This window comes from Papio anubis, chromosome 6, assembly GCF_008728515.1.
Source record: "Papio anubis isolate 15944 chromosome 6, Panubis1.0, whole genome shotgun sequence".
NCBI lineage: Eukaryota > Metazoa > Chordata > Mammalia > Primates > Cercopithecidae > Papio > Papio anubis.
In genome coordinates this window covers 133,874,434-133,895,295 of record NC_044981.1, presented here as the reverse complement: position 1 = coordinate 133,895,295, position 20,862 = coordinate 133,874,434, and the positions used below count along the sequence as shown (strand labels likewise).

General features: G+C 36.2%; 1 protein-coding gene across 6 annotated transcripts in view; it reads left to right on the top strand.

Moving 5' to 3' along the window:
• Positions 1–20,862, top strand: part of LAMA2 (laminin subunit alpha 2) — a 618,419-nt gene that overhangs the window by 18,607 nt on the left and 578,950 nt on the right. The window lies entirely within an intron of this gene.

Sequence of the window (20,862 nt, the reverse complement as noted above, 5' to 3'; positions counted from 1 at the left end):
TGTTCTCACACTGCTGTAAAGAACTGCCCAAGACTGGGTAATTCATAAAGAGGTTTAATTGACTCAGTTTTGCGTGGCTTGGGAGGCCTCAGGAAACTTACAATCATGGCAGAAAGGAAAGCAAACACAATCTTCTTCATGATGTCAGGAAGAAGTACAGAGCAAAGAGGGGGAAAAGCCCCTTATAAAACCATCAGACCTCATGAGACTCACTCACTATCATGAGAACAGCATGGGGGAACCACTCTCGTGATTTACTCCCCTTCCAGGAGGTCCCTCCCCCAACACATGAGGATTACAATTTGGATTACAATTCAAGATGAGATTTCGTGAGGACACAGAACCAGACCATATCACCAAGAGAATAAAAATCAACACAGAATGCCACTTTTCTATTCCCTTTAAATATTTTCAATTGAAAATATTTCCATGACCTGGCAAGTTCTTACAGAATTCAATCACTATTGATGTCCCAATTGGTATAATAAAAGAAGAAAACACATAATTTTGAGACAAATTCCACCTTTCCCACACTCTCAGCATATAAACACATAATTGAAACAAGAAAAATGAGAAAATAAATCAAATATATAATATGATGAAGAATTTACACTATTCATTATGATATGTGGGACCAAAGTGACAAAAGTAATTGGACAAAGGTAGACTCAGCAATGAGGACCTGGAAGAAACGAGTTTTCAACCCATTTTAAAAGTAGAAGAGAAGGTAGGGTATCTACCTAAAAAGTAGAGTGTGCTAAGGAAAGTGGAGGGTATTTTTGTTGTTGTTGTTGTTTTTAGAGACAGAGTCTCCCTCTGTCACCCATATTTGCCCATTGCAGCCTTGAACTACTGGGCTCAAGTGATCCTCCTGCCTCAGTCTCCCACAGTGCTGGGATTACAAATGTGAGCTACCCACCACCCGATGTTTTCTTGATTCAGTAAAAGAAAATTGATGGTTTCTCATGTTCACCAGAGGGAAACATCCATTCATTTTATCAATGTGTTCAAAATAATTCTTACTCCTTCTTTCACTTTCAAGTGTTTAATTCATTTTTGTATTCTATTCATAAATATGACCAGATACAACTTAGAATATGTATACCATCTTATTTCATATTAACACACACATTTTGTTCTTTCATAATAGATTTGTGTACGGTTTCATATATTAGAGTGTTAAATATTGAATTTATTATAATTTACTTAGTAAAATATTGATGTTAAAATCTAGTGTGTTTATTTGAGGGGTATAGGAGGCTTACAGTGAAATCATCCTTTCATCAAGATTTCTTTGTAAGACGCTATTACTGGAATTGTGCTTTGTGCATTATATTCCATTGACGTAATTTTAAACTTCCATTCTACTTCACTACAAATGGAATTTCATTATATCTGACTCCACAGTAAGTGGGTTCCAGAATCGTTGACATTTAGTAGAATTACAGATATTAATGTCTTTGTATTTTCTGCATTAAAATGCATTATGTGTGCTTTTAATTCTGTTTTAAAGAAACTGCCATTGATTTACATAGTTGTATGGAAGAGTTTTGTTTAAATGCCATTGCCTGATTTCATGGTGGCTTTTATTTTCCGTCTGAAATCATTTACAAATATTTCTTAGGGTATTGGCTACTGTTGGTTTGAAATGAGATAAAACTTATGGACTATAAATATGTTTGTGTAAATTTTCTCTAGCAGTAAGTCTTTCTAAAATCTTTGTGGACATTAAGCTGTAATTGTAGCTTTCTCTTGCAAGTTTCTTTATTCTCTGCTTTATTATTCCCTTGTAGGAAATTAAGTATTTTATATAATAATGCTTAGAACATCTTTCTCTTTTAAAGAGGGAAATTAAGATAAAGAGCTTGGTGAGAATAGGATCTTTTCCCGGATTGTATGTTTCTGAGATTTGGTGACACAGCGTCTGCTGTGGATGCAGGAGAAGGAGGGATCCGGGCTGAAGAAGTAGACAAAGACAGTGGACTTTGGTTTTAGAGGCCTGCTGCTGGGATCTTCTCACCCATTCCTAGCAGAGCTCAGAAGTAGGCATCCAGTTGCAGGTAATTGTGTTTTGGGCTCAAAGGAGCCCTTAGAGTGCCAGACCTAAAGAGGCAACGCCCGATAAGAGTTTCAATAGTTGTATCCGTTCTAGAACCGCCATTTTCTTAAGAGTCTGAGGCCCAGGGACAAATGTCCAGGACATATATACACTTTGATAGAAGGAACATTTCAAATCCATCCAGGTCAAGATCACTCACTAGGTCTTGTGCACCTCCTCCTCCTCTTTTGTGTCTGGAGTTAGTAACTACCACAAAAGACAGCTTTCTGACTCGTCATTATACCACTCACAGTCTTATTTTTAGCTTGGTTTGAGGGTGTCCTGATGAGTTTTTTTCTCCCTTTCTTTCTTTCTCCGTTTCTTTCTTTCTTTCTTTTCTTCCTTTCCTTTCCTTTCCTTCCTCCCCTCCCCTCCCCTCCCTTCCCCTCCCCTTCTTTTCCTTTTCCTTTTCCCTTTCCCTTTCCCTTTCCTTTTTCCTTTCCTTTTTCCTTTCCTTTTTCCTTTCCTTTCCTTTCCTTTCCTTTCCTTTCCTGGAGTCTCATCCTGTTGCCCAGGCTGGAGTGCAATGGCGTGATCTTGACTCACTGCAACCTCCGCCTCCTGGGTTCAAGCGATTCTCCTGCCTCAGCCTCCTAAGTAGCTGGGATTACAGGCAAGCGCCACCATGCCCGGCTAATTTATTTTTGTATTTTCAGTGGAGATGGGGTTTCACTATGTTGGCCAGGCTGGTCTCGAACTCATGACCTTATGATCTGCCCTCCTTGGGATTACAGGTGTGAGCCACCATGCCCAGCCTTCCTGCTGAGTTTCTTAGTATTATTGCCAGGTCAGAATTTAGGCATAGTAACATGAAACATGTTATTCTGCATCTGGAGGCCAGAATATAATAAGCATTGTTAATTTAGTTAAAGGAAAAGGCTGCTGTTGAAGATTACACTTCTTGTGTATGTGTGGGAGATTACAGAATAATGTCTCTTTTCCAAGATGCTATGGTTTTCTTTTGCTTATACGCCAATTTTAATCAATGGAGGAATAAGTTAAATTAAATAATTAACCATTTTATAATTTTAGTTGCATATTGGTTGACCCAGTACTTATATGATGGTATAAAGTTCTAGAAACTGGATAACTTTAAAAATCTTTCCATATAATGCATTATATTCTGGGTCATAGTTTCCTATATTATAACTACTAAACAAGATAAACCAATTTTATTTTCAAAATCAATCTTTGGGGTAACTTTTACTTAGAGCCCTGACCTAATAAATGATGTACGTGTTTATTTCTGACACATATTTTGATAATCATTTAGATTAGTCTTATTTATGTTGATAGGTATAATAAAACTTCTTTGGAAAATATGGTTTGTTTATTGTGTTTAAACCTCTTATCTCCATTTAGCTTTCCTAAATTTTAACTATTTTTTTCTGTTCTATTGAAGGCATAGTACCAATTTTGTGTCAGGCATTTTATTCACTTTGTTTCAACTGTTCTTGAGATCCCTGAGGACTAGGACTATTGCAGTTATGAGTCTATAACTGAGGAAAGGAAGCTTATCTGGACAGGAAGATATTTACAGTATGATATAAAGACACAATCTCTTTTTGAAAACAACATTTTAAAGGTATAATTTCTATAAAATAAAGTTTTTTTACACATAAGCAGTGTATGTGACGCTTGACAAATATATATACCCATGTAACCATCACCCCAACCAAAAACAATAGAACATTTCTACTTTTCCAGAAAGCCCTCTCTGGTGATTCGCTGTCTTCTTCCACAGCCCTGAAACTCTTATCTGATTAGTTTCATCTGTCCTAGAATTTCCTTTATAGGAATCACCAACCATGTACTTTTTCCTGTCTGCCTTCTTTCACCCAGTCTACTGTCTGTAAAAATCATTCATGTTTTTGTGTCCATCAATATTTTGCTCCTTTTAATTACTAACATATTCCGTTGTATGAATGTACCTCCATTTTTATTTTATTGGCCTGTTGATGACATTCAGACTGTTTCCAGTTTTTAATTATTATGAATAAAGTTGCTGTATATAAGTCATGTACAAGTTTTTTTTATGGACATATGTTTTCATTTGTCGTGTTTGTCTGGGAGTCAAATTCCTGGGTTGCATGGAAAAAAATGTTCATTTAATTTTATAATAGAAAAATTGTTTTCTAAATAAAGGCATGATCTTAGTCTAGTAATGTTTATTTACTTCTATCAACATATGTGTTTGGTGAGTTAATTTTTTGGATAATGAATGATACCATAACTGATACTTTTTCTTCCTACTTCTTCCTTTCTCCCTCTTTTTACACAATTAAAAAAATAAAGGGAAAAGTTGGCTCTACAGGGAAGATTTTGTTTTTTAAGTTTCTGGCAAATTTGAGATTTCTATAAAATTCTTCATAAGCATATAAAACAGAGTAAGTATATTTTGTTTAACTTTTAAGGCAGGGTGTTATCCATTTGTTAGTTAATTGTTTAAAATTTATTATAATTATGGGTAAGGCAGTGATACAAAAGGAAGAAAAGAAAAATCCCAGCTTATTATTTAGTAAGAATTTATCTATGCATTTTGAGTGAGAAAAGTCATTTTACACTCCAGATACAAAGATGAGCAAGACAATTTTTTAACCTCAGGAATGGTATAGCACAGAAAACAGTGAATGTACATATATCATTAGATTTATACAGTCAGGCTGAATGTGGAAAGGACTTTAAGAAAGTTATTAAAATTGTTTTTAAATTATAGGGAAGTAGAAACATTTCCATCTAACAGGAGTAGGGCAGTTTCACAGAGGAGTTGAAATTTGGACTGAGTTTTGAACAGAAGAGAATTTTGATGGGCAGATCAGGAAAAGAGCAGTGCAGGAGGAGGGAATGGTGGGCTGTGGAGCATGGGCGATGAGAAAGGCAGATTAAGTTAAAATAGGGTTGACAAATTGTGAGAACACAGGATTAAGGGACTGGCATTTAAGTTTAGATTTGCTTTGATAAAGAAAAATGTTACTTTGTGATGAGAGAAAATAAGCTAAAAATTAAAAATTTAGAAGCATATCCACTCTGAGAGATTAAGAAAAGTAAAGATGGGGTCTGCTAACGTGTTATTGAAATGGACTGCAGAGTACAGCCATTGGCATTGATGAGTCTAGATGCTGTGAGAAAGATCATTACTACATTGACAATTCTAAGTGGCTGGAGAACTTTTAAACTTTCAAATTCCATATTTTTAGTAATTTTTCAAATGTGATTAATTTAGCCCACAAAAATACACCCCATCATTGATATAACCAACTATTATAATTATTTATTCAACTGGTGTACTTTGTCTCTAAATGACACATTTCTATGAAAAAAGATCTGCTTCACTAACTCCTCAGGCTTCTGGGTGTGACGTTTCATAAATGTCTGCATGTGGCCGGGCGCGGGTGGCTCACGCCTGTAATCCCAGCACTTTGGGAGGCCGAGGCGGGCGGATCACAAGGTCAGGAGATCGAGACCATGGTGAAACCCCGTCTCTACTAAAAATAGAAAAAATTAGCCGGGCACAGTGGCGGGCGCCTGTAGTCCCAGCTACTCGGGAGGCTGAGGCAGGAGAATGGCGTGAACCCGGGAGGCGGAGCTTGCAGTGAGCCGAGATTGCGCCACTGCACTCCAGCCTGGGCGACAGAGCAAGACTCCGTCTCAAAAAAAAAAAAAACAAAACAAAAAACAAATAAATGTCTGCATGAAAGTAAGCTATAACTTTGCTTCACTGTTGTTTAGATGACATTAATAATTGGTTTTACTTACTGACTACAGGCATTGTAATACAAGATTCCATTTTAAAATTGTGTACTTGTAGCTTATTGCAACAAAGTGACCAAGACACCATATTCTTACTTCTGGAATCAATTTGTGGGTATTGTTAACAGTATCTTCACAACTGCACTAGTCAAGCAGTCAGAGCTAAGCTTTCAGAGCAGATTAGGGGAAGCTTGTTAGCAATAAAACATAGTCAAAATATACCAGGCGTAATCATATTTTTATGTAGTGGAATTACCTCAGCACATAGTGACTCTAAATTAAATGAGTTTATAATTGAGGTTTGTGTGTAAGGGAAAAGAAAATTCATCTGTTATGGAAACTCTATATATTTTTTACATTATAGCCAAAGTCTTAGTTACCTTTTGAGGGTATCTGCAGGTGCCATTAAATTCATCTATCCTCTTCAGCTGTGGGTATAAGCATATGGCAAACCCAGGCAAAAATTAGAAAAATAAAAAGGATTGTAAAGAAATGAAAGATAAAAAATTAATAAGAGAAGAGGCAAGCTAACTTCCTCATCCATTTTTTTTTCTCAAGGTTATTAACAGAAATTATTTCCAACATAAATGTCCATAAATAGTAAACTATTTATGGACATTTATGTTGGAAATAATTTGCATTTCTACTTTAAATGAAAGAAATTGCATTTCTACTTTAAAAATAGCTTCCTATGGCTGAAGGTTTGCTTCAGTTGTTTTACTGTCACAACTCCCAAAAGCCACCTGGTTCTGCGATGTCATATCAATTTGATACTTCAAACCAATGGTTTGTGCTCATTGACTCCCTGGTGCAAACAGGGAGATAAGTGCTACGTAAATAGCAGGTGAATGTAATTTTGCACTTTAGAAAATGTCTGCACGTTTATTAGAAAAGTGAATGCTGAAATCAGCAACAAAATGTAAAGTGAGCAACTGAGAAATACTACTTATGATAAGAGCTCACTTGTATTGTTTAACTGTGTAATCCTCTATCATATATATATGTAATACTTGATTCAAGTTCATTATAGCTCCTGGGCCCAGTACATCCTAGTCCAGTTCCAAGCATGTCTAATTTTAAAATAGCTATGCTCACTTCAAAAGAAGATTTTGCTGCAGTTTTATTTTATGTTATAGGCTTTAATTTTTTTTTTTTTTTTTTTTTGAGACAGAGGCTCCCTCTGTCGCTCAGGCTGGAGTGCAGTGGTGCAGTCTCCGCTCACTGCAAGCTATGCCTCCCGGGTTCACGCATTCTCCTGCCTCAGCCTCCCAAGTAGCTGACACTACAGGCGCCTGCCACCACGCCGGGCTAATTTTGTGTGTGTGTGTGTCTTAGTAAAAACGGGGTTTCACCATTTTAGCCAGGATGGTTTTGATCTCCTGACCTCGTGATCAGCCCGGCTCGGCCTCCCAAAGTGCTGGGATTACAGGCGTGAGCCACTGCCCCTGGCAGGCTTTACTTTTAAAGTTATATCACCTATAGATAACAGAGACAGCTTTCATGAACACCTCAATTTAGAAGAGTCTTATGGGCACTTTGTGAGATAAACGGTAAGTGTATGTGCTAATCAGATAATTCTTTTACTAGAGCCTTTAGGTGAAGATACCAAATCTAACACATCCTGATAATTAAACTGGGTTGATCATTATTGGGTTCATTATTATCAAATTTAATTATGCTTTATTTTGTAATGTTTAAAATGTGTTCTTAAATTCAGTAGAATATTAATATATCATACTTTTCAATTTTTTAAATCTTATTAAAAATAACAAAAATATTACTTATCCAAAAATGCTTTATACTTAATGTACATTACTGATTTTAAGTAAAAGAACGACTAAGACAATGAGCCAGACCTATTTATGAGTAGCTCTAATTGGAGCAGCTTATTGCTGGACCCTATTTAGTGGTGGAAATAAGGTTGAGATGGCTGAATATTTCATCTAATTTGAAATACTTTGGTGTCACATGGACCTTTTCCTGAATACCATGGCTATGTACTCGCTATTTGGCCAAATGCTGAAAATGAACATATATTTGCCTCTGTCAAAATGTTTTGTAAATGTTCACTCAGACATTGACATGAGCAAGGCAGAAAGGTCAATGGGAAAAAAATGATTTTTCTTTAAAAAACATACATACACATACACATTTCCTCTCTTTTAGTTTTTAACCGGCTTTTTAGATTAGTCCATGGTTGTCTTGGAAGAGGTGTTGGAGAACAGGGTGAGAGCTAAGGAAGGAATTCTACCCAAAGCGTTTTTGGTTCTCTTAGTATTTTGTGGAACAGCATGAGAGATGTCTTCCAGTTGTGTAGGATAAGTACAGCCCACTGAACGCTGCTTACCAGCAGTTTACCACAAGCCAGTTATAATGTCAAAAACATCGGAACCCTTTCTTTTCTTCTATATTTGAATAATGATAAATGCCTTCATGCTGTGTGAACGCCATTGAAGTGTGTTTCTCTGCAGGTAAACTTGGCAGTGTCTTGTATAACTACACTCGATGGGAGTATTACTTAAACAGTGTGAAATACATTGTCTGATAAAAATTGTATCACAATTTGGAATGATGTTTATGCAAGTGGATAGTCTGCCAGTTATTTTATAGTCTGAAAAATGAACCTCTAAGGCTACAGTATCAAATCCAAGTCTTTATAGTTGGATATTTGTAGTGAAAACAACTGTGGGGGAATAATATAAGCTTAATCATTTGGTGATTAGTCTACCAACTATTTATGATGAGAGATAACCTATCTATTCTTTATTTCTAAAATAAGATGTATAATACAACTAATTAGTCACTATTTTAAAAGGAATTTAAATATGGTTTTCATTGAAATTCAAATATTTAATTGCATGTGTACCTAATGCCTAATTATTTACATGTCGGCTGATGTTACCTATTATTTAACTGCTGTGCTGTTCTTAATTGCTGCTAGTTCATCTCCGCCCATCTCCCTTGGTGATGATAGTCCTGAATTTCATGGCAATTTTCAATAGCAGTTCAATGGTCCTAAGTGAGTAGCATAATAGCCAGCTGGAAAAAAAAAAAAAAAAAAAAAACTTATTTGATTAATTGGGATATGGGAATTAAGGCCCAAACTTTTAGTCCTTGTTAAAGTTTTTAAAACTTCAATTATCTTGATTCATATTCCCATTTGTTGGGTCGGTAGGCACTCCAAAAAAATATAATAATCAGAGAGAACACTAACTGTAGGTACTAGTTTTAGCAACGGAAATAACTGGTATTAAAATCACTGAGCTTCTGTTACGTGAATCCCTGAGTGTTATGTAGCTGCTTCTTAAATGGAGTATGCAGTGCTCTTACAATTGGGCATTTCAATTGAACACTGCTTCAGTAAAGTAACTGGCATTTCAAGTCTTCCTTCTCTAGTGATTGCTTTATCTTTATTCAATGATTGCTTTTTTAAGTTAGAATCTGGTTGCATAGTGCTCCGTTGTTCTTTCCTATGGAGTGGTGTTTCTCAAATAGGGTCGATGTGGAGAAGCCAGGAGACATCCTACAACTCTGAGAAGCATTTGATGTTGGCAGCAGTGGCTGTGAGGTTAGCGCATGAACTTAGGGCTGGAGGTGAATCTTAACCTTCGATTCAGCATCTTTTCCATCTGAACATTCAAGTCAAATTGGAAACCTGTTGGCCCTCCAGCTGGATCTTTCCACTGTTTTAATCGGAATGGATTGGATAAGTTATAAGCCAGATGGTAAGACTGGATCTGATGGGATGGGGTTTGGTGAAGTGGAAACTTTTAAGCATTAGGTTTGAGATAGCTAGGGAGTGTTGACCTCTCTTTCCCCCTGACGTTATCCTCACATTTGTTTTTATTCCGCCAGATCTACCTTGGTCCACCTGATTCTTGTTTTCATTTGTTTTCTTTCATTCACTTTGTGCTGGCTTTCTTTCCTTTTTTAAAAATCCCGTGGCATCTCATCATCTCTTCTTGTCCTCTCATTCTACAAATAGAACATGAAATTGAAGCCCCTCTTAAAAAAAACCAAAAAACTAATTATAGAAGTAATATATGTTTACTCTGTACTTACCACAATTAGAAACTATATATAAGCAAAAAGGAGAGCTTGCCCATCAATCCACATGCAACACTGGTTGAACACCTTGAAGATTTGTAATAGTATACAGAGAAGAACATTCATTTTCTTAACTATTTAAAAGTGTGTTCTGCATTCTCAATTAAAAGTAATTTTATCTTTTACTTTTTCTTTTATTCCTTTTTAAGCAACAAAGGAATTAAATTTCCTTTGTTTTATATACGGCCTATTAACCTCAATGGAGAAAGAGGCTCCCCTTGCTTGCTTCAGGACTTACATATTATTATAGTTAGTCCTTAGGTCAATGAAATGAGAAGAGCTTCACATCAGCCCTAGTTCTTCCCCGTGGAATTTTAATTTCTCCACAACCACTTTACTGAATGTGTATAATTTTAAGAATTATTTCATTTTCTTACAGCTTTTTCTCTTTGTTTTATACTCTCACCCTATTATCTGTCCTTTTTCTTTTTTCTTTTTTTTTTTGAGACAGCTCTTACTCTGTTGCCCAGGCTGAAGTGCAGTGGCAGGATCATGGCTCACTGAACCCTTGACATCTCAGTTTCAAGTGATCCTCCCAATTCAGCCTCCCCACTAGCTGCGACTACAGGCTCTTGCTACCACACCTGGCTAATTTTTCTATTTTTTTTTTGTAAAGATGGTATTTTGCCATGTTGCTCAGACTGAACTCCTGGGCTCAAACAATCCTCCTCTGTTGTCCTCCCAAAGTGCTAGCATTATAGGCATGAGCCACTGAGCCTGGCTTTTATATTCTTAATAATTCTTGTTTCTTCTATTTATTTTCTTTACTTTAAACTCATTGTTATAAAGTGGTATGGGTTAATCAAGAGTGATGGAAAGATTAGCTCTGTTTTTTTTGTGTGTGAGTGAAAGATTTAGAAGTAAGAAAATATAATTATTTTTCTTCCCAAAGTGATATTTACCAAAACACTGGTAACATTACTTTAAATTTCCTAAATTTATAATTCAATTTAGTGAAGTAGGACTTCTGAAATGGATTTTTAGATATATTGGGGAAAAAAAATTCAGGATCTAAAGTAAACTTTTTAGGATGTATATACATTTGCATGGCAGTCATGGTTGTGTTTATCTGAAAATCGAATACATTTTTATCATAAAAATCTACATAATTCTAAATAATCTTAAGTGAAATTAGAATTAATATAAAGAAATAAACAAATATTGGAAGTTAGAATTTGCAGATTTATTAGGTGTTAAACTGAATTTTTCATCTTCTACTCCTATCCTCCCATATATACTATATAGAAAATTGTCACCCAACCTATTGTAGAACTAGAAAACTAGTAGTCTTCCTCATCTTCATTTTCTTTATTATCTCCACTACGCTAAACATTCCCTTGTAACAAATAAAATATTCACAGCATTGTGCAAAAAAATGTACATTTTAAATTTCTAGTATAAAATTTGATTTGTGACTCTGAGCCCCCAGTTTCCTTAGGGCAAACAATATGGTTGCTTTCAGTTAATTTTAGTCCAATCCAGTAATTGTTCAGTTACTTTTCCATTTAAAACAAGTAGTTCGAGGTTCAGCCTTCTCATCATTTTCTTGATATGGAATCTGGGAGCATCAGGGAACATAAGTAATGTCACGGTGTCAGGATTGGGAGGTGTGCATTTTGGATCCTGATTAAATGCATCAATGTAGGTAATATATTGTGATTGTTTCAAATAGTGAAGATCAGAAATCCTTCCTGGCACAAATTCAGTTCCCCACAGTAACCTCAAAATTGACTTCAAACCTACATTCTATCTGACCCATGGTGTTTCTCCTCTTCCATCACTTTTCACTGTGTTCTGCTGATCTCCAGCAAATGAATGCACTCCCATTCTGTTTCCTCAATGATGGGCCCATAAAAATGCTGGAAGTTTTCTTCTATTTCCCTCTTTGAGAATCTTGAGGCACTCATTGGGATTGTGGTTCTGGGGTTGTTTCCCTCTTTGTGCCTATTTATGTGTGAGCCATATACAATCAACTGTTCTCTCAATATCAAGAGGTGGCAATTTTAAGTGTTCTATGTTTTAAACTTTAATGTATAACTTATGGCAGTCAATCGTGATAATACCACTATTCTCACTAGTCATGATCATCATTATCATCATTGTCATCATCGTCATGTAACAATTATATAATGGTTAATATTGGCCACAAATCAATCCTAGTTCCTTAAAATCTATTTGTTGAGCCTTATAAAACTGCCCTTTTTGTAGGTTCAAATGGTGAGTAGAAGCAATTTTATATGGTTCAACTTATTATTACTTCAATTTCCTTACAGGCTTACAACCATCACAGTGACTCAGGCCACCATCATCTCACAACTAGAAATCATCACTGTGGCCTTCTAATGGATATTCTTGCTTCCAATTTAGCCCTCCCCCGTTTGTTTGTTGTACTTCAGCTAGATTAAGCTTTATAAAACACAATAGGATTGAGCAATTCCTCTCTCTAAAATGCTGTCATGGCATCTGATTGACCTTAGTATGAAATCCAAGTTCTGCTAATGTGATTTATAAGTCATGTAGCCGTACATCCCAGTTAGTCTCTGACAGCCCTGGTTTACAACTGCTGCCCTAGCCCAATTAATAGTGGTGCTTCCTTTATTCTCAGAAGTGGACTGGTTTGGATGATGAATTACATGACCACCTTATTTATAAGGTACTTCATGCTCTGGCCTCTGCAATTCTCTCCAGCCTCATCTCTCACCACTTTTTAAATCATAAAAATGAGCTGTATCCATTCTGAATTCCTTTGGATTTATGGGATATATCACTGTCTCTTTCAGTTCAGAGCCTGTGCCCATAATACTGCCACTACCTAAAACATCTCTTTGTTAACCTCACTAATGCATGCCAATTTTCATGCTCCTTTTTCCTTTTTTCTTTTTTTTTTTTTGACGGAGTCTTGCTCTGCCCCCAGGCTGGAGTGCAGTGCTGCAATCTCAGCTCACTGCAGCCTCCACCTCCTGGGTTCAAGTGATTCTCCTGCCTCAGCCTCCAGAGTAGCTGGGACTACAGGCGTGTGCTACCACGCCCAGCTAATTTTTGTATTTTTAGTACAGACGGGATTTCACCATGTTGGCTATGTTGGTCTTGATCTCCTGACGTCGCAATTCGCCTGCCTTGGGCTCCCAAAGTGCTGGGATTACAGGCGTGAGCCACCGTGCAGAGCCCTCATGCTCCATTTTTATAGTTTCTCCAAGAAGCACTTTCTGACCTCTAGACTAGTTTGAGTTTTTCTATTTTCTGTACCCATATTGGCTCTATTTTTCCCCTAATCAAACCCTTTTCCCAATTAACCATGTTTATATCCTAGTTTATGTGCTTCCTTTTACCTTGTACCATTGTTTCTCTGGGGCCTTGTAAGTATTTGTTATATAGATATTACATATATATATATGCATATATATGCACACATATATGAGTGTATGTGTGTGCACATGTTGAACAAATTAATGAGACAAAATATAACTTTAAGGTTGTTTTTGGACTTTGACATCTGGTCTTGACTTTTTAGGCTGAGAAAGGGATGTTGAGAGTATGAAGCACTATAACAAGAGAGAAGAAAAGAAAGAGAGGCCAGAAAAGGGCTGATGATTGAATATCAAGAAAGGAACAAATAGAAAAGAATTGAGAGGCTTTGAACTGACAGTTTGGATGGACAACTACATTCCATTTCTGATCATCGATCCTGTCTTTGCACTGTTGCTTGCACTTATCTTAGCAGTGGCACTTAAAAAGCCGGAAACGCATATCTTGCCTGCAATGTACAAACTTACCAGAACATCTTATATAGTAACAGAGTTTTCAGTATAAGTATAGATAGTAATTATGTTTGAATTTGAGTAAGTATTTGACTAAGATTATCTCTCCTTTTTTAAAAGTTGGTAAGTTATGTTAAACAAAAACAAAACAATTTCTAAAACGATGACTGAAAGTAAGGATTGTTTAAATCCGTTTTATAAAATTTACTTCCAGAAGATAAAAGTGGGAAGCTGAAGTGGAATATCATTTCTAAGCTATTTTTGTAGGTCGAATTGCATCCTTCAAAAAGAAATGTTGAAGTCTTAACCTCAGTTACCTATGAATGTGACCTTATTTGCAAATAGGGTCTTTGCAAATGTAATTAAGTTAAGGTGATGTCATACTGGTTTAGGGTGGACTCTGATCCAATATGGCTGATATCCTCATAGAAGAGGGGAGGAGATACAGAAACACAGGGAGAAAGCTGTGTAAAGATGGAGGTAGAGATGCGAGTGGTGCATCCACAAACCAAGCAATGCCAAGGAAAGAAGCATGGACATTTTTTCTTGCTGTGTCTAGAAGGAACCAACTAGGCTGACATTTTGGTTTCAGACTTATAGCCTCCTGAACTGTGAAATGAATGTCTATTGTTTTAAGCCACCTAGTTTGTGGTAATTTATTATGGCAGTCCTAGAAAACTAAGATAGTGAAATTAGGAAACAAATATAGCTATACTAGGAAACAAATATAACTATTTTAAAAGAGGAAAATATATTCAATATATTTAATACAGAAAAGATGAAGATATAGATAGTAGAACGATCAGAGGAATAATAATTTTTCTCCACTGTTCTCAATATCACTGCTAATTCCTATAAGAACACAATTACTCAATCACTAATCTGCTGTAGTAGTCTCATCAATACTAAGCCATACTGCAGGAATGAATAAACCCCCAAATCTTAAAAGCTTGGCATTACAGAGGTTTATTTCTCAATGATGCAATGTCAAATACAGGTCCATTTGGTGACTCAGGGTCCCAGTTGTCCTCTTCTTGTGATGTTTCCAACTCAGGAAATGGCTTTTATGGTTGCTATGGCAGAGGAAGAGAGTAGTGGGGAGCTGGCACCTAGGTCTTCAGTGCTTCAGCTAGGAAGTCATAGTCATGACTCCGCTCCACATTTTTACAATCTGAGAATAGTCAGATGCCCCTCTTAACTGCAAGGGGCTGAGAAGTGTAGGGAACACAAGAATATTTTTTGAGAGCTACTATCTCTGCTTACATATAATGGCAGAAGAAAATATGCTCCAAAATCTATTAAAATCATACTATGCTCTCAAAGATTCTAGATACTCCCTTAATTTGATTTTTTATCCCAGTTACAGTTTTTACACGCTTCTTTTCATATACATATATATATACACACACACACACACATATGTATTTATGTGTGTATGTATACATAGCTGTTACACAAGTCTTTCCATTAACGTGGTGTTATATTTGTCTTTACCAGAACTACTAACTACTGACAACATGAAACTCTTCTTCACCCAAAATCATTCCTATTTAAACATTTATTAGTGTTCAATTCTAATACCATTGAACTGCTCATAAAGGAGAAAGAGGAAGAGAAGAAGAAGGAGGAGGAGGAGTTTTCCTGTTAAGTTTTTAGAGTAAAGGAAATATCCTGCCATTTTGATTATTTTGAGTATCAATTAAATTATCAGTTAATAATTCAAGAAAATATATCCCAGGAAAAAAATTCCCCTATATAATAAACTACAGCTTTTTTTAACATCCTTCTTAATCCCTCATATGAAAAATTTATACTTCCCCTCTTAGATATTAGTAAGAGTCCATCATCCCTGCTGGCTTTGCAGGTCCAGCTCATGCAGATGGATTATTTCCCAGCATGTGGATGCTCTATTTGACTCCACTGTAGGCCAGCCATCCCTTCTCATCAATCATGTTGCAATTATTTTTACCCAATTACATATTCTTTTGGAGAAGAGAATTATTTAACCAGAAATAACATCAACAAGCCTTTTACAGAATATACATGCTTAAGTTTCACACCATATTGTTGAGATATTTTGAGTGTTAAAAAAATAGTATGTGAATATATTTTGGTTGTAAAAAATTCAAACGAAACTTTATACCCATTAGGATGGCTGCCATAATTTTAAAAATGAAAGGTAGAAATTGGTGAGGATGTGAAGGAATTAGAAGCCTTATGCATTGTTGATGGGAATATAAAATGGTGTGACAACCATGGAAAGCAGTATGGAGGGTCCTCAAAACATTACAAATAGAATTACAATAGGATCCAACAATTCCACTTCTGGGAATATGCCCCAAATAATTAAAAGCAGGGTCCTGAAAAGATATTTGTACATCTCTGTCATAATAGCATTATTTACAATGGCCAAAAGGTGGGAACAACCTGGCTGTTGACAGATGAATAGTTAAATAAAATATTGTACATGTATACGACGGAATATTATTCCATCTGTAAAGGAGAGGAAATTCTGACGCATGCTACCATATAAACGGACATTGAGGACGTTCTGCTAAGTGAAATATACCAGTTACAAAAAGACAAATACTGTTATGATTCTACTTACCTAGAGTCGCCAGATTCACAGAGACAGAAAGTATAATGGTGATTACCAGGGGCTGCAGGGAGAGAGGAGTGGGGAGTTATTATTTAATGAGTACCAAATTTCAGTTTTGCAAGATGAAAAGCATTCTGGATGTGAATGGTGTTGATGGTTGCACAACAATGTGAAGGTACTAATACTACTGAACTGTACACTTAAAAATGGTTACAAGGATGAATTTTATGTTATGTGTATTTTACCATACTTTAAAATCATTCAAAACCAACATCCTCACTCCCAGTGCTCTATCCAGAGAAAACCAATGCCTTTATTCTTTAGTTATGCGTTTACATAGACACAAATTCTCACATAGCATTATATGGTTTATTCTTTGATTCATTTTGTTTATCACATAAATGTCATCTTAATGCATATCTTGTTCTGCATGTTCAACAGTATCTCAGTCTTGCTATGAGAAATGGAGCAGGGAAAATTCCTGGGCCTAAACTGAATAGGCCATTTTATTCTCTTCCACATTCTTTGTGGTTCTATCTCCGTTGGACTGGGACTCTCCATTGGTCCTTCACCAATGAGCCATTCTGACAGAATATTTCACCAGATCTAGGATTTCTACATAGTACTTCTAACATTTCAGTATTTCTTTGCCTAAAATTTTCTGTTCTATTTGAAAATTGTGTGCCTTTTTTTTTCCTTTTTCCTTTTTGTCACCTACATTAACGTGGGGTGGTGGAGTGTTGGCCTTCAAAGGTGAAATTGCATCTTTCCACAACTCTCAGTTTTCCTAGTTTTGAGTCTGTTCTTAACTTATTTTAAAAAGCTCCTTGGTCATGGTGGCAACAGAGGTTAGAGTATGAATACCAATTCCTCTCATTTAGGCCTCTGTTCTTTAGATATGGTCATTTTACCGCTTCAAGGATCAGAACGTATCATATCCCAAATTTATAATCTCCAGAGATAACTCAGATATGTATAATTCTTTAATAATAATGTGATTTGTTCTCAATATTTAAAGTGAACCCAAGATGAAGAGTTGGAAAGAAAATTTTTAAAACTCTAATGCTTTAGTAGGCTCTCAAACTGGTGACAGCTCAAATCTTCTGTTTCTTTTGTCAACATATAAAAATCCAGAATAGCCGGGTGCGGTGGCTCATGCCTGTAATCCCAGCACTTTGGGAGGCCGAGACGGGCGGATCACGAGGTCAGGAGATCGAGACCATCCTGGCGAACACGGTGAAACCCCGTCTCTACTAAAAATACAAAAAAAAATTAGCCGGGCGAGGTGGTGGGCGCCTGTAGTCCCAGCTACCCGGGAGGCTGAGGCAGGAGAATGGCGTGAACCCGGGAGGTGGAGCTTGCAGTGAGCTGAGATTGCGCCACTGCACTCCAGCCTGGGAGACAGAGCCAGACTCTGTCTCAAAAAAAAATAAAAAAAAATAAAAAAAAAAATAAAAATCCAGAATAACAGTTAAATATTCCATAGTTAACTATTATTTACTACTAATATTATGTCTTGGTTAATGGAAGACACCATAGACCATATTTTGAATATTTATGCTCCTTTTTCATATTGGTAATCCTCCTTCTGAGATAAATTCAAGAATCTTATTAAAGTATATACTGAATCTTATTAAGGTTGACATCCAGTTTGAATACGTTCATCCTCTAAGGTATGGTTTTGGGTATAAACCATCGAGCAATCACAAAATAGCGAAGCTGAGAGCTGCAGGGCATAAAGATCTAGTGGATTCTAAAGAACTGAGAATGATAGATGGCTACTGAAATGAAGCGTGAAATGGTATCCATAGCTGATATTTGTCTTTAACTGATAAAATGGCTAAAGCATTTCCTGGTCAACACACCACTCTCCCTCCTCTCTTCTTATTCCTCTAGAACAGTGGCCTTCAACCTCTTTTCTTGATAAGAAATGCACTTAAATTGGATAATATCTCTCTTTCTAACACATTCACACATAATAAAAATGACACGAGATGTCTTAAAGAAATACTTAGACATTTTACATTCAGAGGACTCCAATATTTCTATTTTATATTCTTGTTAAAATACTGGTTTTGACCTATTAAATGGACTTCAAGGTTCACTAATAAATGATAATAGCAATTTGAAAACTACTCATCATAATGTTTCACCTTATATATTTGATTTCATTAGAATAATTGAATGTATGTTTATTGTGTAATTCAAGAGTCCCCAACCCCTGGGCCACAGACTGGTACTGGGGATTGGGGACCCGCGCATTCCACCAGTCAGTGGCCTGTTAGGAACTGGGCTGCACAGTAGGAAGTGAGTGGTGGGTGAGTGAGTGAAGCTTCATCTGTGTTTATAGCCACTCCCCATCACTGGCATTACCACCTGAGCTCTGCCTCCTGTCAGATCAGCAGTGGCATTAGATTCTCATAGGAGTGCAAACCCTATTGTGAACTGCATCAGTAAGGGATCTAGGTTGCATGCTTCTTATAAGGATCTAATGTCTGATGATCTGTCACTGTTTCTCATTATCCCTAGATGGGACCATCTAGGTGCAGGAAAACGAGCTCAGGGCTCACCCTGATTCCATGTTATGGTGAGTTGTATAATTATTTCATTATATATTGCAATATAATGATAATAGACACGAAGTGCACAATAAATGTAATGCACTTGAATCATCCCAAAACTACCCCCAACCCTGGTCTCTGGAAAAATCTGTCTTCCACAAAACTGGACTCTGGTGCCAAAAAGGCTGGAAACCACTGGTATAATGAATTAGTTCAAATTTACCTGTATAGATAGTAAAAAAACAATATATCTGCAAGCTGGAAACTTTGTTCAAAAACTGTACTTGAAAACCTTCATAAAGGATTTCATTCATTAATTCTTTACTAAAAATTCACGTCTGTGCATGTTAAGGCAAAGAGAATAGAAACCTCTCTTTAAAAATTGCAAACCTCTTATAATGCCTTTCAGAAGATCATCTTTAAGTACGTGCTTCTTAATTGTTCCACTGGAAGTCAAGTTTTCACTTATATTTTTACATGGTGAACTTCCAGGAATGAGATAGAAAAACTGTAGGATATGTTAACATAAGACTCCTGAAAGATTCAAAATTCACAACGATCACCAATTTCATCCTTAAAGAGTAGTGTTCCTTCTTCCTGAAGAACTTTTCAAATTCTTACCTGAATTATGTTTATTAGTAGTAGTTTATTTTTTTTCCCAGAAACGTGAAGCCAGTAAAATTAGATCAACATTCTTTCTATTGACTCAAGAATATGGGAAGGTCAATCTAATGGTATGAAATTTGCAGTCTCATCTAGGCCTATAGATTTAAATATTACGTCTATGTTAGTGACTTCGAAATCCTTATTTCCATATTTGACCACTTCTGTGAGTGAACTCCATCTCTAACTTTCTATCTCCTTTGGATATCCTTACTTGCACATTCCTTCCAGAACTTACAACTTAACATGGCTTAAACTTAACAGCTAAACATTCTCCCTCTGAAGCGTCCCATTCTTTCCACAGTCCTCACCCACCTCCATCAAGTTATTCTCCTCCTGTTTCCAAATTTCTGCTGAGGGTGCCATCAGTCTTGCAGGAATAAACCATTAGATTCCTACTAGATCCCTATCTTTCTTCCCATTATATCAATGAGCAAGGTCTTGATTCTATTTCTTTTTTTGTCACAATTTTTATTAATAGGAAATAAACACTTATTCCCGTTTCAACATTGTTGTACTTGAAGTTGCTAATTTTAAAAAAAAGAATTTTAAATAATCACTTAATAATCATGCTTTGACTAAGACAATGAAATGTGGCTTAAAAAAAAAAGTATTCAGCATCATTTGCTCATAGGTCTTTCAGAATCTGTTCTTAATGTTTCTGGAACTTTCCTGTCTGTAAAGTACAGGAAATACTGAGCTACATTGGAGAGCCTCTCTGGGACAGGCAATGGGGAGTTAAGCAGTTGTCATAAAGGAATCAATGTACATTCAGCACAGTGACTTGGACTCACAAGAATCCCTTCCCCTCTACAGTAGCTCAAGAGAGATATGTTTCTAAGCACAGAGGTATGAGGAGTCTCAGACTGTTATTTGCTGTTCGAATTGGTCTCCCCATCTAGTAACAGTAAATCTCTGACACGGATGCTATTGGCCCTTAATGTTCTGTGATTTTAGGAAATAGTTTGGATTTAGTTTAATTTATTCAGAAATCAAACATGTTTAATTAGGTTCACTACTCTAGCAGAGTAAGGGTATGCTGGTTTAGTATCTTTATAATATATATATAATGTGTAGGTAAATCATAATCTTAAATCATACTTAGAATACTATATTATTTAAACTAATATCTATTTTAACAAAATGTTTATAACTAAAAACAGCTCATGAAACTAAATCCAAAGGTATGACAAAGAGGACTCAGCTCTGTGTTGCTTAAAGAACTGTTCAAAAGCGTGTGCCCATAAAGCCATTCAAGGAGAGGGAAGGAGGTCCCCTTCTCCTTATTCTTAGTGTAGAATTCCTATTGGGGCTGGGCCAGAAATG